This window comes from Sus scrofa, chromosome 11 (genome assembly GCF_054392235.1).
Source record: "Sus scrofa isolate SSC_HxYL_T2T_F1_AM1 chromosome 11, Sscrofa_HxYL_maternal_Yorkshire_Landrace_v2.0, whole genome shotgun sequence".
NCBI classification, from domain to species: domain Eukaryota; kingdom Metazoa; phylum Chordata; class Mammalia; order Artiodactyla; family Suidae; genus Sus; species Sus scrofa.
Genome location: NC_139393.1, coordinates 40933463 through 40960887, shown reverse-complemented (window position 1 = coordinate 40960887; position 27425 = coordinate 40933463).

Here is a 27425-nt window from a genome sequence, read left to right as displayed (position 1 = left end):
GACCAGCACTCCGGCGCGACTCGCGCTCGTGTCTGAGGGCCCGTGGTATTGACCAGCTCTCCTGGGAGACTCGGGCCCGGGTCTGAAGGCCCGCGGGGTCGACCAGCTGTCCCGGGTGACTCGGTCCCGGGTCCAAAGGCCCGCGAGGTCGATCAGTTGGCCCGGGCGACTCGGGCCCGGGTCCGAGGTCACGCATTGTAGTACAACTCTCCCGGTCGCCTCGGGCTCGTGTCCGAGGGCCCGCGGTGTTCACCAGATGAGCCGGGGACTCCTGCCCGACTCCGCGTGCCTAGGGGGTCGACCCGCTCTCCCGGGCGACTTGGGCCAGTGTCCGCGGGCCCGCTTGGTAGACCATTAGTCCGGGCGACCGGGCCCGTGTCCCAGGTCCAGTGGGATCCCCAGATAGTCCGGGTGACCTGGGCCCGGCTTCCAGTGCCCGCGGTGTCGACCAGATATCCTTGGCGGCTCGGGCCCTGCTCCGATAGCATGTGGGGTCGACAAGGTGTCCCAGGCGACTCGGGCTCGGGTCCGAGGGACTGCGATATCCACCAACACTCCCGGGTGACTCGCGCTCGGGTCTGAGGGTCCACGGGGTCGACTATTTGTCCTGGGGACTCCCACCCCGCTCCGAGTGCCTGGGGGGTCAACCAGCTGTCCAGGGCAACCTGGGCCAGTGTCCCAGGGCCCGCGTGGTCCACCATCTGTCCCGGGCGACTCCGGCTGGTTTCGCAGGGCCCACGGGATCGACCAGCTCTCCCGGGCGACTTGGGCCAGGGTCCGATGGCCCGCTTGGTAGGCCATTAGTCCGGGCGACCGGGGCCGTGTCCCAGGGCCCGCGGGATCCACCAGATATCCCGGGCGACCTGGCCCGGGTTCCAGTGCCCGCGATCTCGACGCGCTGTCCCTGGCGAATTGCGCTCGGATCCGAGGGCCCGCATGGTCGACCATCTGTCCCAGGTGACTCGGGTCCGGGACCAAGGTCCCGCAAGGTCAATCAGCTGTCCCGGGCGATTCGGGCCAGTGTCCGAGGGCCCGCGTGGTCCACCATCTGTCCCGGGCGACTCAGGCTCGTGTCGCAGGTCCCACGGGATCGACCATATATCCCGGGCGACCCGGGCCCGGGTTCCAGCGTCCGCGGGGCCTACCACCTGTCCTTGCCGCATTGCCCCTCCTCCGATGGCACGCGGTTTCGACCGGCATCCCGGGCAAATTGCGCTCGGGTCTGAGGCCCCGCGGAGTCGACGAGCAGGCCCGGTTGACTCGGGCCCATGTCCCAGGTCCCTCGGGATCGACCAGATATCCCGGGCGACCCGGGCCCGGGTTCCAATGCCCGCGGGCTCGACCAGCTGTCCTTGCCGCCTTGGGCCTTGCTCTGAAGGCACGCGGTTTCGACCCGCTCTCCCGGGCGACTCGCGCTCTTTTCCGTGGGACCGCAGTGTCGACCAGCTCTCCTGGGCATCTCGCGAACAGATGCGACATTCCGCGGTGTGGACGCGCTGTCCTGGGCGACTCGGGCCAGGGTCCGATGGCCCGCGGGAACCACCAACACTCCTGGGTGACCATCTCTCCCGGACAACCCGCAACCGTGTCCGAGATCCCGCGGAGTCGACCAGCTGTCCCGTGCGACCCGGGCCCGGGTCCCAGGTCCCAGGTCTAGACCAGATGTCCCGGGTGACCTGGGCCTGGGCTCCTGTGTTTGCGGTGTCGACCAGCTGTCCCGGCTGACGCGGGCCCGGGTCCACGTGTCCGCAGTGTCGCACAACTCTCCCAGGCGACTCGCACTCGTGTCCGATGGCCCGCGGTGTCGACCAGCAGGCCCGGGCGACTCGGGCCCGTGTCCCAGGTCCCACGGGAACGCTCAGATGTCCCGGGTGTTCTGGGCCCGGGTTCAAGTGCCCGCGGGGTGGACCAGCAGTCCCGGGCGACTTGCGCCTGGGTCCGTGGGCCCACGGTTTCAACTAGCTCTCCTGAGAGACTCGGGCCCGTGTCCGAGATGCCGCGAGTTCGACCCGCTGTCCCGAGGACTCACGCCCAGCTCGGATGGCCCGCGGATCGACCCGAACTCCAGGGCGCCTTGGGCCTTTGTCCATGGGCCCGCGGTGTCGACCCTCTGTCCCGGGCCACACGCGCTCGGGACCGATAGCACGTGGAGGCGACCAGCTGTCCAGGGCGACTCGCGCCCGTGTCTGATGTCCTGCGGTACTGACCAGCACTCCGGCGCGACTCGCGCTCGTGTCTGAGGGCCCGTGGTATTGACCAGCTCTCCTGGGAGACTCGGGCCCGGGTCTGAAGGCCCGCGGGGTCGACCAGCTGTCCCGGGTGACTCGGTCCCGGGTCCAAAGGCCCGCGAGGTCGATCAGTTGGCCCGGGCGACTCGGGCCCGGGTCCGAGGTCACGCATTGTAGTACAACTCTCCCGGTCGCCTCGGGCTCGTGTCCGAGGGCCCGCGGTGTTCACCAGATGAGCCGGGGACTCCTGCCCGACTCCGCGTGCCTAGGGGGTCGACCCGCTCTCCCGGGCGACTTGGGCCAGTGTCCGCGGGCCCGCTTGGTAGACCATTAGTCCGGGCGACCGGGCCCGTGTCCCAGGTCCAGTGGGATCCCCAGATAGTCCGGGTGACCTGGGCCCGGCTTCCAGTGCCCGCGGTGTCGACCAGATATCCTTGGCGGCTCGGGCCCTGCTCCGATAGCATGTGGGGTCGACAAGGTGTCCCAGGCGACTCGGGCTCGGGTCCGAGGGACTGCGATATCCACCAACACTCCCGGGTGACTCGCGCTCGGGTCTGAGGGTCCACGGGGTCGACTATTTGTCCTGGGGACTCCCACCCCGCTCCGAGTGCCTGGGGGGTCAACCAGCTGTCCAGGGCAACCTGGGCCAGTGTCCCAGGGCCCGCGTGGTCCACCATCTGTCCCGGGCGACTCCGGCTGGTTTCGCAGGGCCCACGGGATCGACCAGCTCTCCCGGGCGACTTGGGCCAGGGTCCGATGGCCCGCTTGGTAGGCCATTAGTCCGGGCGACCGGGGCCGTGTCCCAGGGCCCGCGGGATCCACCAGATATCCCGGGCGACCTGGCCCGGGTTCCAGTGCCCGCGATCTCGACGCGCTCTCCCTGGCGAATTGCGCTCGGGTCCGAGGGCCCGCAGGGTCGACCATCTGTCCCAGGTGACTCGGGTCCGGGACCAAGGTCCCGCAAGGTCAATCAGCTGTCCCGGGCGATTCGGGCCAGTGTCCGAGGGCCCGCGTGGTCCACCATCTGTCCCGGGCGACTCAGGCTCGTGTCGCAGGTCCCACGGGATCGACCATATATCCCGGGCGACCCGGGCCCGGGTTCCAGCGTCCGCGGGGCCTACCACCTGTCCTTGCCGGATTGCCCCTCCTCCGATGGCACGCGGTTTCGACCGGCATCCCGGGCAAATTGCGCTCGGGTCTGAGGCCCCGCGGAGTCGACCAGCAGGCCCGGTTGACTCGGGCCCATGTCCCAGGTCCCTCGGGATCGACCAGATATCCCGGGCGACCCGGGCCCGGGTTCCAATGCCCGCGGGCTCGACCAGCTGTCCTTGCCGCCTTGGGCCTTGCTCTGAAGGCACGCGGTTTCGACCCGCTCTCCCGGGCGACTCGCGCTCTTTTCCGTGGGACCGCAGTGTCGACCAGCTCTCCTGGGCATCTCGCGAACAGATGCGACATTCCGCGGTGTGGACGCGCTGTCCTGGGCGACTCGGGCCAGGGTCCGATGGCCCGCGGGAACCACCAACACTCCTGGGTGACCATCTCTCCCGGACAACCCGCAACCGTGTCCGAGATCCCGCGGAGTCGACCAGCTGTCCCGTGCGACCCGGGCCCGGGTCCCAGGTCCCAGGTCTAGACCAGATGTCCCGGGTGACCTGGGCCTGGGCTCCTGTGTTTGCGGTGTCGACCAGCTGTCCCGGCTGACGCGGGCCCGGGTCCACGTGTCCGCAGTGTCGCACAACTCTCCCAGGCGACTCGCACTCGTGTCCGATGGCCCGCGGTGTCGACCAGCAGGCCCGGGCGACTCGGGCCCGTGTCCCAGGTCCCACGGGATCACTCAGATGCCCCAGGTGTTCTGGGCCCAGGTTCAAGTGCCCGCGGGGTGGACCAGCAGTCCCGGGCGACTTGCGCCTGGGTCCGTGGGGCCACGGTTTCAACTAGCTCTCCTGAGAGACTCGGGCCCGTGTCCGAGATGCCGCGAGTTCGACCCGCTGTCCCGAGGACTCACGCCCAGCTCGGATGGCCCGCGGATCGACCCGAACTCCAGGGCGCCTTGGGCCTTTGTCCATGGGCCCGCGGTGTCGACCCTCTGTCCCGGGCCACACGCGCTCGGGACCGATAGCACGTGGAGGCGACCAGCTGTCCAGGGCGACTCGCGCCCGTGTCCGATGTCCCGCGGTACTGACCAGCACTCCGGCGCGACTCGCGCTCGTGTCTGAGGGCCCGTGGTATTGACCAGCTCTCCTGGGAGACTCGGGCCCGGGTCTGAAGGCCCGCGGGGTCGACCAGCTGTCCCGGGTGACTCGGTCCCGGGTCCAAAGGCCCGCGAGGTCGATCAGTTGGCCCGGGCGACTCGGGCCCGGGTCCGAGGTCACGCATTGTAGTACAACTCTCCCGGTCGCCTCGGGCTCGTGTCCGAGGGCCCGCGGTGTTCACCAGATGAGCCGGGGACTCCTGCCCGACTCCGCGTGCCTAGGGGGTCGACCCGCTCTCCCGGGCGACTTGGGCCAGTGTCCGCGGGCCCGCTTGGTAGACCATTAGTCCGGGCGACCGGGCCCGTGTCCCAGGTCCAGTGGGATCCCCAGATAGTCCGGGTGACCTGGGCCCGGCTTCCAGTGCCCGCGGTGTCGACCAGATATCCTTGGCGGCTCGGGCCCTGCTCCGATAGCATGTGGGGTCGACAAGGTGTCCCAGGCGACTCGGGCTCGGGTCCGAGGGACTGCGATATCCACCAACACTCCCGGGTGACTCGCGCTCGGGTCTGAGGGTCCACGGGGTCGACTATTTGTCCTGGGGACTCCCACCCCGCTCCGAGTGCCTGGGGGGTCAACCAGCTGTCCAGGGCAACCTGGGCCAGTGTCCCAGGGCCCGCGTGGTCCACCATCTGTCCCGGGCGACTCCGGCTGGTTTCGCAGGGCCCACGGGATCGACCAGCTCTCCCGGGCGACTTGGGCCAGGGTCCGATGGCCCGCTTGGTAGGCCATTAGTCCGGGCGACCGGGGCCGTGTCCCAGGGCCCGCGGGATCCACCAGATATCCCAGGCGACCTGGCCCGGGTTCCAGTGCCCGCGATCTCGACGCGCTGTCCCTGGCGAATTGCGCTCGGATCCGAGGGCCCGCATGGTCGACCATCTGTCCCAGGTGACTCGGGTCCGGGACCAAGGTCCCGCAAGGTCAATCAGCTGTCCCGGGCGATTCGGGCCAGTGTCCGAGGGCCCGCGTGGTCCACCATCTGTCCCGGGCGACTCAGGCTCGTGTCGCAGGTCCCACGGGATCGACCATATATCCCGGGCGACCCGGGCCCGGGTTCCAGCGTCCGCGGGGCCTACCACCTGTCCTTGCCGCATTGCCCCTCCTCCGATGGCACGCGGTTTCGACCGGCATCCCGGGCAAATTGCGCTCGGGTCTGAGGCCCCGCGGAGTCGACGAGCAGGCCCGGTTGACTCGGGCCCATGTCCCAGGTCCCTCGGGATCGACCAGATATCCCGGGCGACCCGGGCCCGGGTTCCAATGCCCGCGGGCTCGACCAGCTGTCCTTGCCGCCTTGGGCCTTGCTCTGAAGGCACGCGGTTTCGACCCGCTCTCCCGGGCGACTCGCGCTCTTTTCCGTGGGACCGCAGTGTCGACCAGCTCTCCTGGGCATCTCGCGAACAGATGCGACATTCCGCGGTGTGGACGCGCTGTCCTGGGCGACTCGGGCCAGGGTCCGATGGCCCGCGGGAACCACCAACACTCCTGGGTGACCATCTCTCCCGGACAACCCGCAACCGTGTCCGAGATCCCGCGGAGTCGACCAGCTGTCCCATGCGACCCGGGCCCGGGTCCCAGGTCCCAGGTCTAGACCAGATGTCCCGGGTGACCTGGGCCTGGGCTCCTGTGTTTGCGGTGTCGACCAGCTGTCCCGGCTGACGCGGGCCCGGGTCCACGTGTCCGCAGTGTCGCACAACTCTCCCAGGCGACTCGCACTCGTGTCCGATGGCCCGCGGTGTCGACCAGCAGGCCCGGGCGACTCGGGCCCGTGTCCCAGGTCCCACGGGAACGCTCAGATGTCCCGGGTGTTCTGGGCCCGGGTTCAAGTGCCCGCGGGGTGGACCAGCAGTCCCGGGCGACTTGCGCCTGGGTCCGTGGGCCCACGGTTTCAACTAGCTCTCCTGAGAGACTCGGGCCCGTGTCCGAGATCCCGCGAGTTCGACCCGCTGTCCCGAGGACTCACGCCCAGCTCGGATGGCCCGCGGATTGACCCGAACTCCAGGGCGCCTTGGGCCTTTGTCCATGGGCCCGCGGTGTCGACCCTCTGTCCCGGGCCACACGCGCTCGGGACCGATAGCACGTGGAGGCGACCAGCTGTCCAGGGCGACTTGCGCCCGTGTCCGATGTCCCGCAGTACTGACCAGCACTCCGGCGCGACTCGCGCTCGTGTCTGAGGGCCCGTGGTATTGACCAGCTCTCCTGGGAAACTCGGGCCCGGGTCTGAAGGCCCGCGGGGTTGACCAGCTGTCCCGGGTGACTCGGTCCCGGGTCCAAAGGCCCGCGAGGTCGATCAGTTGGCCCGGGCGACTCGGGCCCGGGTCCGAGGTCACGCATTGTAGTACAACTCTCCCGGTCGCCTCGGGCTCGTGTCCGAGGGCCCGCGGTGTTCACCAGATGAGCCGGGGACTCCTGCCCGACTCCGCGTGCCTAGGGGGTCGACCCGCTCTCCCGGGCGACTTGGGCCAGTGTCCGCGGGCCCGCTTGTTAGACCATTAGTCCGGGCGACCGGGCCCGTGTCCCAGGTCCAGTGGGATCCCCAGATAGTCCGGGTGACCTGGGCCCGGCTTCCAGTGCCCGCGGTGTCGACCAGATATCCTTGGCGGCTCGGGCCCTGCTCCGATAGCATGTGGGGTCGACAAGGTGTCCCAGGCGACTCGGGCTCGGGTCCGAGGGACTGCGATATCCACCAACACTCCCGGGTGACTCGCGCTCGGGTCTGAGGGTCCACGGGGTCGACTATTTGTCCTGGGGACTCCCACCCCGCTCCGAGTGCCTGGGGGTCCACCAGCTGTCCAGGGCAACCTGGGCCAGTGTCCCAGGGCCCGCGTGGTCCACCATCTGTCCCGGGCGACTCCGGCTGGTTTCGCAGGGCCCACGGGATCGACCAGCTCTCCCGGGCGACTTGGGCCAGGGTCCGATGGCCCGCTTGGTAGGCCATTAGTCCGGGCGACCGGGGCCGTGTCCCAGGGCCCGCGGGATCCACCAGATATCCCGGGCGACCTGGCCCGGGTTCCAGTGCCCGCGATCTCGACGCGCTCTCCCTGGCGAATTGCGCTCGGGTCCGAGGGCCCGCAGGGTCGACCATCTGTCCCAGGTGACTCGGGTCCGGGACCAAGGTCCCGCAAGGTCAATCAGCTGTCCCGGGCGATTCGGGCCAGTGTCCGAGGGCCCGCGTGGTCCACCATCTGTCCCGGGCGACTCGGGCTCGTGTCGCAGGTCCCACGGGATCGACCATATATCCCGGGCGACCCGGGCCCGGGTTCCAGCGTCCGCGGGGCCTACCACCTGTCCTTGCCGGATTGCCCCTCCTCCGATGGCACGCGGTTTCGACCGGCATCCCGGGCAAATTGCGCTCGGGTCTGAGGCCCCGCGGAGTCGACGAGCAGGCCCGGTTGATTCGGGCCCATGTCCCAGGTCCCTCGGGATCGACCAGATATCCCGGGCGACCCGGGCCCGGGTTCCAATGCCCGCGGGCTCGACCAGCTGTCCTTGCCGCCTTGGGCCTTGCTCTGAAGGCACGCGGTTTCGACCCGCTCTCCCGGGCGACTCGCGCTCTTTTCCGTGGGACCGCAGTGTCGACCAGCTCTCCTGGGCATCTCGCGAACAGATGCGACATTCCGCGGTGTGGACGCGCTGTCCTGGGCGACTCGGGCCAGGGTCCGATGGCCCGCGGGAACCACCAACACTCCTGGGTGACCATCTCTCCCGGACAACCCGCAACCGTGTCCGAGATCCCGCGGAGTCGACCAGCTGTCCCGTGCGACCCGGGCCCGGGTCCCAGGTCCCAGGTCTAGACCAGATGTCCCGGTTGACCTGGGCCTGGGCTGCTGTGTTTGCGGTGTCGACCAGCTGTCCCGGCTGACGCGGGCCCGGGTCCACGTGTCCGCAGTGTCGCACAACTCTCCCAGGCGACTCGCACTCGTGTCCGATGGCCCGCGGTGTCGACCAGCAGGCCCGGGCGACTCGGGCCCGTGTCCCAGGTCCCACGGGATCGCTCAGATGCCCCGGGTGTTCTGGGCCCGGGTTCAAGTGCCCGCGGGGTGGACCAGCAGTCCCGGGCGACTTGCGCCTGGGTCCGTGGGCCCACGGTTTCAACTAGCTCTCCTGAGAGACTCGGGCCCGTGTCCGAGATGCCGCGAGTTCGACCAGCTGTCCCGAGGACTCACGCCCAGCTCGGATGGCCCGCGGATCGACCCGAACTCCAGGGCGCCTTGGGCCTTTGTCCATAGGCCCGCGGTGTCGACCCTCTGTCCCGGGCCACACGCGCTCGGGACCGATAGCACGTGGAGGCGACCAGCTGTCCAGGGAGACTCGCGCCCGTGCCCGATGTCCCGCGGTACTGACCAGCACTCCGGCGCGACTCGCGCTCGTGTCTGAGGGCCTGTGGTATTGACCAGCTCTCCTGGGAGTCTCGGGCCCGGGTCTGAAGGCCCGCGGGGTCGACCAGCTGTCCCGGGTGACTCGGTCCCGGGTCCAAAGGCCCGCGAGTTCGATCAGTTGGCCCGGGCGACTCGGGCCCGGGTCCGAGGTCACGCATTGTAGTACAACTCCCCCGGTCGCCTCGGGCTCGTGTCCGAGGGCCCGCGGTGTTCACCAGATGAGCCGGGGACTCCTGCCCGACTCCGCGTGCCTAGGGGGTCGACCCGCTCTCCCGGGCGACTTGGGCCAGTGTCCGTGGGCCCGCTTGGTAGACCATTAGTCCGGGCGACCGGGCCCGTGTCCCAGGTCCAGTGGGATCCCCAGATAGTCCGGGTGACCTGGGCCCGGCTTCCAGTGCCCGCGGTGTCGACCAGATATCCTTGGCGGCTCGGGCCCTGCTCCGATAGCATGTGGGGTCGACAAGGTGTCCCAGGCGACTCGGGCTCGGGTCCGAGGGACTGCGATATCCACCAACACTCCCGGGTGACTCGCGCTCGGGTCTGAGGGTCCACGGGGTCGACTATTTGTCCTGGGGACTCCCACCCCGCTCCGAGTGCCTGGGGGGTCACCCAGCTGTCCAGGGCAACCTGGGCCAGTGTCCCAGGGCCCGCGTGGTCACCATCTGTCCCGGGCGACTCCGGCTGGTTTCGCAGGGCCCACGGGATCGACCAGCTCTCCCGGGCGACTTGGGCCAGGGTCCGATGGCCCGCTTGGTAGGCCATTAGTCCGGGCGACCGGGGCCGTGTCCCAGGGCCCGCGGGATCCACCAGATATCCCGGGCGACCTGGCCCGGGTTCCAGTGCCCGCGATCTCGACGCGCCCTCCCTGGCGAATTGCGCTCGGGTCCGAGGGCCCGCAGGGTCGACCATCTGTCCCAGGTGACTCGGGTCCGGGGCCAAGGTCCCGCAAGGTCAATCAGCTGTCCCGGGCGATTCGGGCCAGTGTCCGAGGGCCCGCGTGGTCCACCATCTGTCCCGGGCGACTCGGGCTCGTGTCGCAGGTCCCACGGGATCGACCATATATCCCGGGCGAACCGGGCCCGGGTTCCAGTGTCCGCGGGGCCTACCACCTGTCCTTGCCGCATTGCCCCTCCTCCGATGGCACGCGGTTTCGACCGGCATCCCGGGCAAATTGCGCTCGGGTCTGAGGCCCCGCGGAGTCGACCAGCAGGCCCGGTTGACTCGGGCCCATGTCCCAGGTCCCTCGGGATCGACCAGATATCCCGGGCAACCCGGGCCCGGGTTCCAATGCCCGCGGGCTCGACCAGCTGTCCTTGCCGCCTTGGGCCTTGCTCTGAAGGCACGCGGTTTCGACCCGCTCTCCCGGGCGACTCGCGCTCTTTTCCGTGGGACCGCAGTGTCGACCAGCTCTCCTGGGCATCTCGCGAACAGATGCGACATTCCGCGGTGTGGACGCGCTGTCCTGGGCGACCCGGGCCAGGGTCCGATGGCCCGCGGGAACCACCAACACTCCTGGGTGACCATCTCTCCCGGACAACTCGCAACCGTGTCCGAGATCCCGCGGAGTCGACCAGCTGTCCCGGGCCACACGCGCTCGGGACCGATAGCACGTGGAGGCGACCAGCTGTCCAGGGCGACTCGCGCCCGTGTCCGATGTCCCGCGGTACGGACCAGCACTCCGGCGCGACTCGCGCTCGTGTCGGAGGGCCCGTGGTATTGACCAGCTTTCCTGGGAGACTCGGGCCCGGGTCTGAAGGCCCGCGGGGTCGACCAGCTGTCCCGGGTGACTCGGTCCCGGGTCCAAAGGCCCGCGAGGTCGATCAGTTGGCCCGGGCGACTTGGGCCCGGGTCCGAGGTCACGCATTGTAGTACAACTCTCCCGGTGGCCTCGGGGTCGTGTCCGAGGAACCGCGGTGTTCACCAGATGAGCCGGGGACTCCTGCCCGACTCCGCGTGCCTAGGGGGTCGACCCGCTCTCCCGGGCGACTTGGGCCAGTGTCCGCGGGCCCGCTTGGTAGACCATTAGTCTGGGCGACCGGGCCCGTGTCCCAGGTCCAGTGGGATCCCCAGATAGTCCGGGTGACCTGGGCCCGGCTTCCAGTGCCCGCGGTGTCGACCAGATATCCTTGGCGGCTCGGGCCCTGCTCCGATAGCATGTGGGGTCGACAAGGTGTCCCAGGCGACTCGGGCTCGGGTCCGAGGGACTGCGATATCCACCAACACTCCCGGGTGACTCGCGCTCGGGTCTGAGGGTCCACGGGGTCGACTATTTGTCCTGGGGACTCCCACCCCGCTCCGAGTGCCTGGGGGGTCAACCAGCTGTCCAGGGCAACATGGGCCAGTGTCCCAGGGCCCGCGTGGTCCACCATCTGTCCCGGGCGACTCCGGCTGGTTTCGCAGGGCCCACGGGATCGACCAGCTCTCCCGGGCGACTTGGGCCAGGGTCCGATGGCCCGCTTGGTAGGCCATTAGTCCGGGCGACCGGGGCCGTGTCCCAGGGCCCGCGGGATCCACCAGATATCCCGGGCGACCTGGCCCGGGTTCCAGTGCCCGCGATCTCGACGCGCTGTCCCTGGCGAATTGCGCTCGGGTCCGAGGGCCCGCAGGGTCGACCATCTGTCCCAGGTGACTCGGGTCCGGGACCAAGGTCCCGCAAGGTCAATCAGCTGTCCCGGGCGATTCGGGCCAGTGTCCGTGGGCCCGCGTGGTCCACCATCTGTCCCGGGCGACTCAGGCTCGTGTCGCAGGTCCCACGGGATCGACCATATAACCCGGGCGACCCGGGCCCGGGTTCCAGTGTCCGCGGGGCCTACCACCTGTCCTTGCCGGATTGCCCCTCCTCCGATGGCACGCGGTTTCGACCGGCATCCCGGGCAAATTGCGCTCGGGTCTGAGGCCCTGCGGAGTCGACCAGCAGGCCCGGTTGACTCGGGCCCATGTCCCAGGTCCCTCGGGATCGACCAGATATCCCGGGCGACCCGGGCCCGGGTTCCAATGCCCGCTTGCTCGACCAGCTCTCCTTGCCGACTTGGGCCTTGCTCTGAAGGCACGCGGTTTCGACCCGCTCTCCCGGGCGACTCGCGCTCTTTTCCGTGGGACCGCAGTGTCGACCAGCTCTCCTGGGCATCTCGCGAACAGATGCGACATTCCGCGGTGTGGACGCGCTGTCCTGGGTGACTCGGGCCAGGGTCCGATGGCCCGCGGGAACCACCAACACTCCTGGGTGACCATCTCTAGCGGACAACTCGCAACCGTGCCCGAGATCCCGCGGAGTCGACCAGCTGTCCCGTGCCACCCGGGCCCGGGTCCCAGGTCCCAGGTCTAGACCAGACGTCCCGGGTGACCTGGGCCTGGGTTCCTGTGTTTGCGGTGTCGACCAGCTGTCCCGGCTGACTCGGGCCCGGGTCCACGTGTCCGCAGTGTCGCACAACTCTCCCAGGCGACTCGCACTCGTGTCCGATGGCCCGCGGTGTCGACCAGCAGGCCCGGGCGACTCGGGCCCGTGTCCCAGGTCCCACGGGATCGCTCAGATGTCCCGGGTGTTCTGGGCCCGGGTTCAAGGGCCCGCGGGGTCGACCACAAATCCCGGGCGACTTGCGCCTGGGTCCGTGGGCCCACGGTTTCAACTAGCTCTCCTGAGAGACTCGGGCCCGTGTCCGAGATGCCGCGAGTTCGATCAGCTGTCCCGAGGACTCACGCCCAGCTCGGATGGCCCGCGGATCGACCCGAACTCCAGGGCGCCTTGGGCCTTTGTCCATGGGCCAACGGTGTCGACCATCTGTCCCGGGCCACAGGCGCTCGCGACCGATATCACGTGGAGGCGACCAGCGGTCCAGGGCGACTCGCGCCAGTGTCCGATGTCCCGCGGTATGGACCAGCACTCCGGCGCGACTCGCGCTCGTGGCTGAGGGCCCGAGGTATTGACCAGCTCTCCTGGGAGACTCGGGCCTGCGTCTGAAAGCACGCGGGGTCGACCAGCTGTCCCGGGTGACTCGGTCCCGGGTCCAAAGGCCCGCGAGGTCGATCAGTCGGCCCGGGCGACTCGGGCCCGGGTCCGAGGTCACGCATTGTCGTACAACTCTCCCGGTCGCCTCGGGCTCGTGTCCGAGGGCCCGCGGTGTTCACCAGATGAGCCGGGGACTCCTGCCCGACTCCGCGTGCCTAGGGGGTCGACCCGCTCTCCCGGGCGACTTGGGCCAGTGTCCGCGGGCCCGCTTGGTAGACCATTAGTCCGGGCGACCGGGCCCGTGTCCCAGGTCCAGTGGGATCCCCAGATAGTCCAGGTGACCTGGGCCTGTCTTCCAGTGCCCGCGGTGTCGACCAGATATCCTTGGCGGCTCGGGCCCTGCTCCGATAGCATGTGGGGTCGACAAGGTGTCCCAGGCGACTCGGGCTCGGGTCCGAGGGACTGCGATATCCACCAACACTCCCGGGTGACTCGCGCTCGGGTCTGAGGGTCCACGGGGTCGACTATTTGTCCTGGGGACTCCCACCCCGCTCCGAGTGCCTGGGGGGTCAACCAGCTGTCCAGGGCAACCTGGGCCAGTGTCCCAGGGCCCGCGTGGTCCACCATCTGTCCCGGGCGACTCCGGCTGGTTTCGCAGGGCCCACGGGATCGACCAGCTCTCCCGGGCGACTTGGGCCAGGGTCCGATGGCCCGCTTGGTAGGCCATTAGTCCGGGCGACCGGGGCCGTGTCCCAGGGCCCGCGGGATCCACCAGATATCCCGGGCGACCTGGCCCGGGTTCCAGTGCCCGCGATCTCGACGCGCTCTCCCTGGCGAATTGCGCTCGGGTCCGAGGGCCCGCAGGGTCGACCATCTGTCCCAGGTGACTCGGGTCCGGGGCCAAGGTCCCGCAAAGTCAATCAGCTGTCCCGGGCGATTCGGGCCAGTGTCCGAGGGCCCGCGTGGTCCACCATCTGTCCCGGGCGACTCGGGCTCGTGTCGCAGGTCCCACGGGATCGACCATATATCCCGGGCGACCCGGGCCCGGGTTCCAGCGTCCGCGGGGCCTACCACCTGTCCTTGCCGGATTGCCCCTCCTCCGATGGCACGCGGTTTCGACCGGCATCCCGGGCAAATTGCGCTCGGGTCTGAGGCCCCGCGGAGTCGACCAGCAGGCCCGGTTGACTCGGGCCCATGTCCCAGGTCCCTCGGGATCGACCAGATATCCCGGGCGACCCGGGCCCGGGTTCCAATGCCCGCGGGCTCGACCAGCTGTCCTTGCCGCCTTGGGCCTTGCTCTGAAGGCACGCGGTTTCGACCCGCTCTCCCGGGCGACTCGTGCTCTTTTCCTTGGGACCGCAGTGTCGACCAGCTCTCCTGGGCATCTCGCGAACAGATGCGACATTCCGCGGTGTGGACGCGCTGTCCTGGGCGACTCGGGCCAGGGTCCGATGGCCCGCGGGAACCACCAACACTCCTGGGTGACCATCTCTCCCGGACAACTCGCAACCGTGTCCGAGATCCCGCGGAGTCGACCAGATGTCCCGTGCGACCCGGGCCCGGGTCCCAGGTCCCAGGTCTAGACCAGACGTCCCGGGTGACCTGGGCCTGGGCTCCTGTGTTTGCGGTGTCGACCAGCTGTCCCAGCTGACTCGGGCCCGGGTCCACGTGTCCGCAGTGTCGCACAACTCTCCCAGGCGACTCGCACTCGTGTCTGATGGCCCGCGGTGTCGACCAGCAGGCCCGGGCGACTCGGGCCCGTGTCCCAGGTCCCACGGGATCGCTCAGATGCCCCGGGTGTTCTGGGCCCTGTTTCAAGTGCCCGCGGGGTGGACCAGCAGTCCCGGGAAACTTGCGCCTGGGTCCGTGGGCCCACGGTTTCAACTAGCTCTCCTGAGAGACTCGGGCCCGTGTCCGAGATCCCGCGAGTTCGACTGGCTGTCCCGAGGACTCACGCCCAGCTCGGATGGCCCGCGGATTGACCCGAACTCCAGGGCGCCTTGGGCCTTTGGGACCGATAGCACGTGGAGGCGACCAGCTGTCCAGGGAGACTCGCGCCTGTGCCCGATGTCCCGCGGTACTGACCAGCACTCCGGCGCGACTCGCGCTCGTGTCGGAGGGCCCGTGGTATTGACCAGCTCTCCTGGGAGACTCGGGCCCGGGTCTGAAGGCCCGCGGGGTCGACCAGCTGTCCCGGGTGACTCGGTCCCGGGTCCAAAGGCCCGCGAGGTCGATCAGTTGGCCCGGGCGACTCGGGCCCGGGTCCGAGGTCACGCATTGTAGTACAACTCTCCCGGTCGCTTCGGGCTCGTGTCCGAGGACCCGCGGTGTTCACCAGATGAGCCGGGGACTCCTGCCCGACTCCGCGTGCCTAGGGGGTCGACCCGCTCTCCCGGGCGACTTGGGCCAGTGTCCGCGGGCCCGCTTGGTAGACCATTAGTCCGGGCGACCGGGCCCGTGTCCCAGGTCCAGTGGGATCCCCAGATAGTCCGGGTGACCTGGCCCCGGCTTCCAGTGCCCGCGGTGTCGACCAGATATCCTTGGCGGCTTGGGCCCTGCTACGATAGCATGTGGGGTCGACAAGGTGTCCCAGGCGACTCGGGCTCGGGTCCGAGGGACTGCGATATCCACCAACACTCCCGGGTGACTCGCGCTCGGGTCTGAGGGTCCACGGGGTCGACTATTTGTCCTGGGGACTCCCACCCCGCTCCGAGTGCCTGGGGGGTCAACCAGCTGTCCAGGGCATCCTGGGCCAGGGTCCCAGGGCCCGCGTGGTCCACCATCTGTCCCGGGCGACTCCGGCTGGTTTCGCAGGGCGCACGGGATCGACCAGCTCTCCCGGGCGACTTGGGCCAGGGTCCGATGGCCCGCTTGGTAGGCCATTAGTCCGGGCGACCGGGGCCGTGTCCCAGGGCCCGCGGGATCCACCAGATATCCCGGGCGACCTGGCCCGGGTTCCAGTGCCCGCGATCTCGACGCGCCCTCCCTGGGGAATTGCGCTCGGGTCCGAGGGCCCGCAGGGTCGACCATCTGTCCCAGGTGACTCGGGTCCGGGGCCAAGGTCCCGCAAGGTCAATCAGCTGTCCCGGGCGATTCGGGCCAGTGTCCGAGGGCCCGCGTGGTCCACCATCTGTCCCGGGCGACTCGGGCTCGTGTCGCAGGTCCCACGGGATCGACCATATATCCCGGGCGACCCGGGCCCGGGTTCCAGTGTCCGCGGGGCCTACCACCTGTCCTTGCCGGATTGCCCCTCCTCCGATGGCACGCGGTTTCGACCGGCATCCCGGGCAAATTGCGCTCGGGTCTGAGGCCCCGCGGAGTCGACCAGCAGGCCCGGTTGACTCGGGCCCATGTCCCAGGTCCCTCGGGATCGACCAGATATCCCGGGCGACCCGGGCCCGGGTTCCAATGCCCGCGGGCTCGACCAGCTCTCCTTGCCGACTTGGGCCTTGCTCTGAAGGCACGCGGTTTCGACCCGCTCTCCCGGGCGACTCGCGCTCTTTTCCGTGGGACCGCAGTGTCGACCAGCTCTCCTGGGCATCTCGCGAACAGATGCGACATTCCGCGGTGTGGACGCGCTGTCCTGGGCGACTCGGGCCAGGGTCCGATGGCCCGCGGGAACCACCAACACTCCTGGGTGACCATCTCTCCCGGACAACCCGCAACCGTGTCCGAGATCCCGCGGAGTCGACCAGCTGTCCCGTGCGACCCGGGCCCGGGTCCCAGGTCCCAGGTCTAGACCAGATGTCCCGGTTGACCTGGGCCTGGGCTCCTGTGTTTGCGGTGTCGACCAGCTGTCCCGGCTGACGCGGGCCCGGGTCCACGTGTCCGCAGTGTCGCACAACTCTCCCAGGCGACTCGCACTCGTGTCCGATGGCCCGCGGTGTCGAACAGCAGGCCCGGGCGACTCGGGCCCGTGTCCCAGGTCCCACGGGATCGCTCAGATGCCCCGGGTGTTCTGGGCCCGGGTTCAAGTGCCCGCGGGGTGGACCAGCAGTCCCGGGCGACTTGCGCCTGGGTCCGTGGGCCCACGGTTTCAACTACCTCTCCTGAGAGACTCGGGCCCGTGTCTGAGATGCCGCGAGTTCGACCCGCTGTCCCGAGGACTCACGCCCAGCTCGGATGGCCCGCGGATTGACCCGAACTCCAGGGCGCCTTGGGCCTTTGTCCATGGGCCCGCGGTGTCGACCCTCTGTCCCGGGCCACACGCGCTCGGGACCGATAGCACGTGGAGGCGACCAGCTGTCCAGGGCGACTCGCGCCCGTGTCCGATGTCCCGCGGTACTGACCAGCACTCCGGCGCGACTCGCGCTCGTGTCTGAGGGCCCGTGGTATTGACCAGCTCTCCTGGGAGACTCGGGCCCGGGTCTGAAGGCCCGCGGGGTCGACCAGCTGTCCCGGGTGACTCGGTCCCGGGTCCAAAGGCCCGCGAGGTCGATCAGTTGGCCCGGGCGACTCGGGCCCGGGTCCGAGGTCACGCATTGTCGTACAACTCTCCCGGTCGCCTCGGGCTCGTGTCCGAGGGCCCGCGGTGTTCACCAGATGAGCCGGGGACTCCTGCCCGACTCCGCGTGCCTAGGGGGTGGACCCGCTCTCCCGGGCGACTTGGGCCAGTGTCCGCGGGCCCGCTTGGTAGACCATTAGTCCGGGCGACCGGGCCCGTGTCCCAGGTCCAGTGGGATCCCCAGATAGTCCGGGTGACCTGGGCCCGGCTTCCAGTGCCCGCGGTGTCGACCAGATATCCTTGGCGGCTCGGGCCCTGCTCCGATAGCATGTGGGGTCGACAAGGTGTCCCAGGCGACTCGGGCTCGGGTCCGAGGGACTGCGATATCCACCAACACTCCCGGGTGACTCGCGCTCGGGTCTGAGGGTCCACGGGGTCGACTATTTGTCCTGGGGACTCCCACCCCGCTCCGAGTGCCTGGGGGGTCAACCAGCTGTCCAGGGCAACCTGGGCCAGTGTCCCAGGGCCCGCGTGGTCCACCATCTGTCCCGGGCGACTCCGGCTGGTTTCGCAGGGCCCACGGGATCGACCAGCTCTCCCGGGCGACTTGGGCCAGGGTCCGATGGCCCGCTTGGTAGGCCATTAGTCCGGGCGACCGGGGCCGTGTCCCAGGGCCCGCGGGATCCACCAGATATCCCGGGCGACCTGGCCCGGGTTCCAGTGCCCGCGATCTCGACGCGCTCTCCCTGGCGAATTGCGCTCGGGTCCGAGGGCCCGCAGGGTCGACCATCTGTCCCAGGTGACTCGGGTCCGGGGCCAAGGTCCCGCAAGGTCAATCAGCTGTCCCGGGCGATTCGGGCCAGTGTCCGAGGGCCCGCGTGGTCCACCATCTGTCCCGGGCGACTCGGGCTCGTGTCGCAGGTCCCACGGGATCGACCATATATCCCGGGCGACCCGGGCCCGGGTTCCAGTGTCCGCGGGGCCTACCACCTGTCCTTGCCGGATTGCCCCTCCTCCGATGGCACGCGGTTTCGACCGGCATCCCGGGCAAATTGCGCTCGGGTCTGAGGCCCCGCGGAGTCGACCAGCAGGCCCGGTTGACTCGGGCCCATGTCCCAGGTCCCTCGGGATCGACCAGATATCCCGGGCGACCCGGGCCCGGGTTCCAATGCCCGCGGGCTCGACCAGCTCTCCTTGCCGACTTGGGCCTTGCTCTGAAGGCACGCGGTTTCGACCCGCTCTCCCGGGCGACTCGCGCTCTTTTCCGTGGGACCGCAGTGTCGACCAGCTCTCCTGGGCATCTCGCGAACAGATGCGACATTCCGCGGTGTGGACGCGCTGTCCTGGGCGACTCGGGCCAGGGTCCGATGGCCCGCGGGAACCACCAACACTCCTGGGTGACCATCTCTCCCGGACAACCCGCAACCGTGTCCGAGATCCCGCGGAGTCGACCAGCTGTCCCGTGCGACCCGGGCCCGGGTCCCAGGTCCCAGGTCTAGACCAGATGTCCCGGTTGACCTGGGCCTGGGCTCCTGTGTTTGCGGTGTCGACCAGCTGTCCCGGCTGACGCGGGCCCGGGTCCACGTGTCCGCAGTGTCGCACAACTCTCCCAGGCGACTCGCACTCGTGTCCGATGGCCCGCGGTGTCGAACAGCAGGCCCGGGCGACTCGGGCCCGTGTCCCAGGTCCCACGGGATCGCTCAGATGCCCCGGGTGTTCTGGGCCCGGGTTCAAGTGCCCGCGGGGTGGACCAGCAGTCCCGGGCGACTTGCGCCTGGGTCCGTGGGCCCACGGTTTCAACTACCTCTCCTGAGAGACTCGGGCCCGTGTCCGAGATGCCGCGAGTTCGACCCGCTGTCCCGAGGACTCACGCCCAGCTCGGATGGCCCGCGGATTGACCCGAACTCCAGGGCGCCTTGGGCCTTTGTCCATGGGCCCGCGGTGTCGACCCTCTGTCCCGGGCCACACGCGCTCGGGACCGATAGCACGTGGAGGCGACCAGCTGTCCAGGGCGACTCGCGCCCGTGTCCGATGTCCCGCGGTACTGACCAGCACTCCGGCGCGACTCGCGCTCGTGTCTGAGGGCCCGTGGTATTGACCAGCTCTCCTGGGAGACTCGGGCCCGGGTCTGAAGGCCCGCGGGGTCGACCAGCTGTCCCGGGTGACTCGGTCCCGGGTCCAAAGGCCCGCGAGGTCGATCAGTTGGCCCGGGCGACTCGGGCCCGGGTCCGAGGTCACGCATTGTCGTACAACTCTCCCGGTCGCCTCGGGCTCGTGTCCGAGGGCCCGCGGTGTTCACCAGATGAGCCGGGGACTCCTGCCCGACTCCGCGTGCCTAGGGGGTGGACCCGCTCTCCCGGGCGACTTGGGCCAGTGTCCGCGGGCCCGCTTGGTAGACCATTAGTCCGGGCGACCGGGCCCGTGTCCCAGGTCCAGTGGGATCCCCAGATAGTCCGGGTGACCTGGGCCCGGCTTCCAGTGCCCGCGGTGTCGACCAGATATCCTTGGCGGCTCGGGCCCTGCTCCGATAGCATGTGGGGTCGACAAGGTGTCCCAGGCGACTCGGGCTCGGGTCCGAGGGACTGCGATATCCACCAACACTCCCGGGTGACTCGCGCTCGGGTCTGAGGGTCCACGGGGTCGACTATTTGTCCTGGGGACTCCCACCCCGCTCCGAGTGCCTGGGGGGTCAACCAGCTGTCCAGGGCAACCTGGGCCAGTGTCCCAGGGCCCGCGTGGTCCACCATCTGTCCCGGGCGACTCCGGCTGGTTTCGCAGGGCCCACGGGATCGACCAGCTCTCCCGGGCGACTTGGGCCAGGGTCCGATGGCCCGCTTGGTAGGCCATTAGTCCGGGCGACCGGGGCCGTGTCCCAGGGCCCGCGGGATCCACCAGATATCCCGGGCGACCTGGCCCGGGTTCCAGTGCCCGCGATCTCGACGCGCTCTCCCTGGCGAATTGCGCTCGGGTCCGAGGGCCCGCAGGGTCGACCATCTGTCCCAGGTGACTCGGGTCCGGGGCCAAGGTCCCGCAAGGTCAATCAGCTGTCCCGGGCGATTCGGGCCAGTGTCCGAGGGCCCGCGTGGTCCACCATCTGTCCCGGGCGACTCGGGCTCGTGTCGCAGGTCCCACGGGATCGACCATATATCCCGGGCGACCCGGGCCCGGGTTCCAGTGTCCGCGGGGCCTACCACCTGTCCTTGCCGGATTGCCCCTCCTCCGATGGCACGCGGTTTCGACCGGCATCCCGGGCAAATTGCGCTCGGGTCTGAGGCCCCGCGGAGTCAACCAGCAGGCCCGGTTGACTCGGGCCCATGTCCCAGGTCCCTCGGGATCGACCAGATATCCCGGGCGACCCGGGCCCGGGTTCCAATGCCCGCGGGCTCGACCAGCTGTCCTTGCCGCCTTGGGCCTTGCTCTGAAGGCACGCGGTTTCGACCCGCTCTCCCGGGCGACTCGCGCTCTTTTCCGTGGGACCGCAGTGTCGACCAGCTCTCCTGGGCATCTCGCGAACAGATGCGACATTCCGCGGTGTGGACGCGCTGTCCTGGGCGACTCGGGCCAGGGTCCGATGGCCCGCGGGAACCACCAACACTCCTGGGTGACCATCTCTCCCGGACAACTCGCAACCGTGTCCGAGATCCCGCGGAGTCGACCAGCTGTCCCGTGCGACCCGGGCCCGGGTCCCAGGTCCCAGGTATAGACCAGATGTCCCGGTTGACCTGGGCCTGGGCTCCTGTGTTTGCGGTGTCGACCAGCTGTCCCGGCTGACGCGGGCCCGGGTCCACGTGTCCGCAGTGTCGCACAACTCTCCCAGGCGACTCGCACTCGTGTCCGATGGCCCGCGGTGTCGACCAGCAGGCCCGGGCGACTCGGGCCCGTGTCCCAGGTCCCACGGGATCGCTCAGATGTCCCGGGTGTTCTGGGCCCGGGTTCAAGTGCCCGCGGGGTGGACCAGCAGTCCCGGGCGACTTGCGCCTGGGTCCGTGGGCCCACGGTTTCAACTACCTCTCCTGAGAGACTCGGGCCCGTGTCCGAGATGCCGCGAGTTCGACCCGCTGTCCCGAGGACTCACGCCCAGCTCGGATGGCCCGCGGATCGACCCGAACTCCAGGGCGCCTTGGGCCTTTGTCCATGGGCCCGCGGTGTCGACCATCTGTCCCGGGCCACACGCGCTCGGGACCGATAGCACGTGGAGGCGACCAGCTGTCCAGGGCGACTCGCGCCCGTGTCCGATGTCCCGCGGTACGGACCAGCACTCCGGCGCGACTCGCGCTCGTGTCGGAGGGCCCGTGGTATTGACCAGCTCTCCTGGGAGACTCGGGCCCGGGTCTGAAGGCCCGCGGGGTCGACCAGCTGTCCCGGGTGACTCGGTCCCGGGTCCAAAGGCCCGCGAGGTCGATCAGTTGGCCCGGGCGACTCGGGCCCAGGTCCGAGGTCACGCATTGTCGTACAACTCTCCCGGTCGCCTCGGGCTCGTGTCCGAGGGCCCGCGGTGTTCACCAGATGAGCCGGGGACTCCTGCCCGACTCCGCGTGCCTAGGGGTTCGACCCGCTCTCCCGGGCGACTTGGGCCAGTGTCCGCGGGCCCGCTTGGTAGACCATTAGTCCGGGCGACCGGGCCCGTGTCCCAGGTCCAGTGGGATCCCCAGATAGTCCGGGTGACCTGGGCCCGGCTTCCAGTGCCCGCGGTGTCGACCAGATATCCTTGGCGGCTCGGGCCCTGCTCCGATAGCATGTGGGGTCGACAAGGTGTCCCAGGCGACTCGGGCTCGGGTCCGAGGGACTGCGATATCCACCAACACTCCCGGGTGACTCGCGCTCGGGTCTGAGGGTCCACGGGGTCGACTATTTGTCCTGGGGACTCCCACCCCGCTCCGAGTGCCTGGGGGGTCAACCAGCTGTCCAGGGCAACCTGGGCCAGTGTCCCAGGGCCCGCGTGGTCCACCATCTGTCCCGGGCGACTCCGGCTGGTTTCGCAGGGCCCACGGGATCGACCAGCTCTCCCGGGCGACTTGGGCCAGGGTCCGATGGCCCGCTTGGTAGGCCATTAGTCCGGGCGACCGGGGCCGTGTCCCAGGGCCCGCGGGATCCACCAGATATCCCGGGCGACCTGGCCCGGGTTCCAGTGCCCGCGATCTCGACGCGCTCTCCCTGGCGAATTGCGCTCGGGTCCGAGGGCCCGCAGGGTCGACCATCTGTCCCAGGTGACTCGGGTCCGGGACCAAGGTCCCGCAAGGTCAATCAGCTGTCCCGGGCGATTCGGGCCAGTGTCCGAGGGCCCGCGTGGTCCACCATCTGTCCCGGGCGACTCGGGCTCGTGTCGCAGGTCCCACGGGATCGACCATATATCCCGGGCGACCCGGGCCCGGGTTCCAGCGTCCGCGGGGCCTACCACCTGTCCTTGCCGGATTGCCCCTCCTCCGATGGCACGCGGTTTCGACCGGCATCCCGGGCAAATTGCGCTCGGGTCTGAGGCCCCGCGGAGTCAACCAGCAGGCCCGGTTGACTCGGGCCCATGTCCCAGGTCCCTCGGGATCGACCAGATATCCCGGGCGACCCGGGCCCGGGTTCCAATGCCCGCGGGCTCGACCAGCTGTCCTTGCCGCCTTGGGCCTTGCTCTGAAGGCACGCGGTTTCGACCCGCTCTCCCGGGCGACTCGCGCTCTTTTCCGTGGGACCGCAGTGTCGACCAGCTCTCCTGGGCATCTCGCGAACAGATGCGACATTCCGCGGTGTGGACGCGCTGTCCTGGGCGACTCGGGCCAGGGTCCGATGGCCCGCGGGAACCACCAACACTCCTGGGTGACCATCTCTCCCGGACAACTCGCAACCGTGTCCGAGATCCCGCGGAGTCGACCAGCTGTCCCGTGCGACCCGGGCCCGGGTCCCAGGTCCCAGGTATAGACCAGATGTCCCGGTTGACCTGGGCCTGGGCTCCTGTGTTTGCGGTGTCGACCAGCTGTCCCGGCTGACGCGGGCCCGGGTCCACGTGTCCGCAGTGTCGCACAACTCTCCCAGGCGACTCGCACTCGTGTCCGATGGCCCGCGGTGTCGACCAGCAGGCCCGGGCGACTCGGGCCCGTGTCCCAGGTCCCACGGGATCGCTCAGATGTCCCGGGTGTTCTGGGCCCGGGTTCAAGTGCCCGCGGGGTGGACCAGCAGTCCCGGGCGACTTGCGCCTGGGTCCGTGGGCCCACGGTTTCAACTACCTCTCCTGAGAGACTCGGGCCCGTGTCCGAGATGCCGCGAGTTCGACCCGCTGTCCCGAGGACTCACGCCCAGCTCGGATGGCCCGCGGATCGACCCGAACTCCAGGGCGCCTTGGGCCTTTGTCCATGGGCCCGCGGTGTCGACCATCTGTCCCGGGCCACACGCGCTCGGGACCGATAGCACGTGGAGGCGACCAGCTGTCCAGGGCGACTCGCGCCCGTGTCCGATGTCCCGCGGTACTGACCAGCACTCCGGCGCGACTCGCGCTCGTGTCTGAGGGCCCGTGGTATTGACCAGCTCTCCTGGGAGACTCGGGCCCGGGTCTGAAGGCCCGCGGGGTCGACCAGCTGTCCCGGGTGACTCGGTCCCGGGTCCAAAGGCCCGCGAGGTCGATCAGTTGGCCCGGGCGACTCGGGCCCGGGTCCGAGGTCACGCATTGTCGTACAACTCTCCCGGTCGCCTCGGGCTCGTGTCCGAGGGCCCGCGGTGTTCACCAGATGAGCCGGGGACTCCTGCCCGACTCCGCGTGCCTAGGGGGTCGACCCGCTCTCCCGGGCGACTTGGGCCAGTGTCCGCGGGCCCGCTTGGTAGACCATTAGTCCGGGCGACCGGGCCCGTGTCCCAGGTCCAGTGGGATCCCCAGATAGTCCGGGTGACCTGGGCCCGGCTTCCAGTGCCCGCGGTGTCGACCAGATATCCTTGGCGGCTCGGGCCCTGCTCCGATAGCATGTGGGGTCGACAAGGTGTCCCAGGCGACTCGGGCTCGGGTCCGAGGGACTGCGATATCCACCAACACTCCCGGGTGACTCGCGCTCGGGTCTGAGGGTCCACGGGGTCGACTATTTGTCCTGGGGACTCCCACCCCGCTCCGAGTGCCTGGGGGGTCAACCAGCTGTCCAGGGCAACCTGGGCCAGTGTCCCAGGGCCCGCGTGGTCCACCATCTGTCCCGGGCGACTCCGGCTGGTTTCGCAGGGCCCACGGGATCGACCAGCTCTCCCGGGCGACTTGGGCCAGGGTCCGATGGCCCGCTTGGTAGGCCATTAGTCCGGGCGACCGGGGCCGTGTCCCAGGGCCCGCGGGATCCACCAGATATCCCGGGCGACCTGGCCCGGGTTCCAGTGCCCGCGATCTCGACGCGCTCTCCCTGGCGAATTGCGCTCGGGTCCGAGGGCCCGCAGGGTCGACCATCTGTCCCAGGTGACTCGGGTCCGGGGCCAAGGTCCCGCAAGGTCAATCAGCTGTCCCGGGCGATTCGGGCCAGTGTCCGAGGGCCCGCGTGGTCCACCATCTGTCCCGGGCGACTCGGGCTCGTGTCGCAGGTCCCACGGGATCGACCATATATCCCGGGCGACCCGGGCCCGGGTTCCAGTGTCCGCGGGGCCTACCACCTGTCCTTGCCGGATTGCCCCTCCTCCGATGGCACGCGGTTTCGACCGGCATCCCGGGCAAATTGCGCTCGGGTCTGAGGCCCCGCGGAGTCGACCAGCAGGCCCGGTTGACTCGGGCCCATGTCCCAGGTCCCTCGGGATCGACCAGATATCCCGGGCGACCCGGGCCCGGGTTCCAATGCCCGCGGGCTCGACCAGCTGTCCTTGCCGCCTTGGGCCTTGCTCTGAAGGCACGCGGTTTCGACCCGCTCTCCCGGGCGACTCGCGCTCTTTTCCGTGGGACCGCAGTGTCGACCAGCTCTCCTGGGCATCTCGCGAACAGATGCGACATTCCGCGGTGTGGACGCGCTGTCCTGGGCGACTCGGGCCAGGGTCCGATGGCCCGCGGGAACCACCAACACTCCTGGGTGACCATCTCTCCCGGACAACTCGCAACCGTGTCCGAGATCCCGCGGAGTCGACCAGCTGTCCCGTGCGACCCGGGCCCGGGTCCCAGGTCCCAGGTATAGACCAGATGTCCCGGTTGACCTGGGCCTGGGCTCCTGTGTTTGCGGTGTCGACCAGCTGTCCCGGCTGACGCGGGTCCGGGTCCACGTGTCCGCAGTGTCGCACAACTCTCCCAGGCGACTCGCACTCGTGTCCGATGGCCCGCGGTGTCGACCAGCAGGCCCGGGCGACTCGGGCCCGTGTCCCAGGTCCCACGGGATCGCTCAGATGTCCCGGGTGTTCTGGGCCCGGGTTCAAGGGCCCGCGGGGTGGACCAGCAGTCCCGGGCGACTTGCGCCTGGGTCCGTGGGCCCACGGTTTCAACTACCTCTCCTGAGAGACTCGGGCCCGTGTCCGAGATGCCGCGAGTTCGACCCGCTGTCCCGAGGACTCACGCCCAGCTCGGATGGCCCGCGGATCGACCCGAACTCCAGGGCGCCTTGGGCCTTTGTCCATGGGCCCGCGGTGTCGACCATCTGTCCCGGGCCACACGCGCTCGCGACCGATAGCACGTGGAGGCGACCAGCTGTCCAGGGCGACTCGCGCCCGTGTCCGATGTCCCGCGGTACTGACCAGCACTCCGGCGCGACTCGCGCTCGTGTCTGAGGGCCCGTGGTATTGACCAGCTCTCCTGGGAGACTCGGGCCCGGGTCTGAAGGCCCGCGGGGTCGACCAGCTGTCCCGGGTGACTCGGTCCCGGGTCCAAAGGCCCGCGAGGTCGATCAGTTGGCCCGGGCGACTCGGGCCCGGGTCCGAGGTCACGCATTGTAGTACAACTCTCCCGGTCGCCTCGGGCTCGTGTCCGAGGGCCCGCGGTGTTCACCAGATGAGCCGGGGACTCCTGCCCGACTCCGCGTGCCTAGGGGGTCGACCCGCTCTCCCGGGCGACTTGGGCCAGTGTCCGCGGGCCCGCTTGGTAGACCATTAGTCCGGGCGACCGGGCCCGTGTCCCAGGTCCAGTGGGATCCCCAGATAGTCCGGGTGACCTGGGCCCGGCTTCCAGTGCCCGCGGTGTCGACCAGATATCCTTGGCGGCTCGGGCCCTGCTCCGATAGCATGTGGGGTCGACAAGGTGTCCCAGGCGACTCGGGCTCGGGTCCGAGGGACTGCGATATCCACCAACACTCCCGGGTGACTCGCGCTCGGGTCTGAGGGTCCACGGGGTCGACTATTTGCCCTGGGGACTCCCACCCCGCTCCGAGTGCCTGGGGGGTCAACCAGCTGTCCAGGGCAACCTGGGCCAGTGTCCCAGGGCCCGCGTGGTCCACCATCTGTCCCGGGCGACTCCGGCTGGTTTCGCAGGGCCCACGGGATCGACCAGCTCTCCCGGGCGACTTGGGCCAGGGTCCGATGGCCCGCTTGGTAGGCCATTAGTCCGGGCGACCGGGGCCGTGTCCCAGGGCCCGCGGGATCCACCAGATATCCCGGGCGACCTGGCCCGGGTTCCAGTGCCCGCGATCTCGACGCGCTCTCCCTGGCGAATTGCGCTCGGGTCCGAGGGCCCGCAGGGTCGACCATCTGTCCCAGGTGACTCGGGTCCGGGACCAAGGTCCCGCAAGGTCAATCAGCTGTCCCGGGCGATTCGGGCCAGTGTCCGAGGGCCCGCGTGGTCCACCATCTGTCCCGGGCGACTCGGGCTCGTGTCGCAGGTCCCACGGGATCGACCATATATCCCGGGCGACCCGGGCCCGGGTTCCAGTGTCCGCGGGGCCTACCACCTGTCCTTGCCGGATTGCCCCTCCTCCGATGGCACGCGGTTTCGACCGGCATCCCGGGCAAATTGCGCTCGGGTCTGAGGCCCCGCGGAGTCGACGAGCAGGCCCTGTTGACTCGAGCCCATGTCCCAGGTCCCTCGGGATCGACCAGATATCCCGGGCGACCCGGGCCCGGGTTCCAATGCCCGCGGGCTCGACCAGCTGTCCTTGCCGCCTTGGGCCTTGCTCTGAAGGCACGCGGTTTCGACCCGCTCTCCCGGGCGACTCGCGCTCTTTTCCGTGGGACCGCAGTGTCGACCAGCTCTCCTGGGCATCTCGCGAACAGATGCGACATTCCGCGGTGTGGACGCGCTGTCCTGGGCGACTCGGGCCAGGGTCC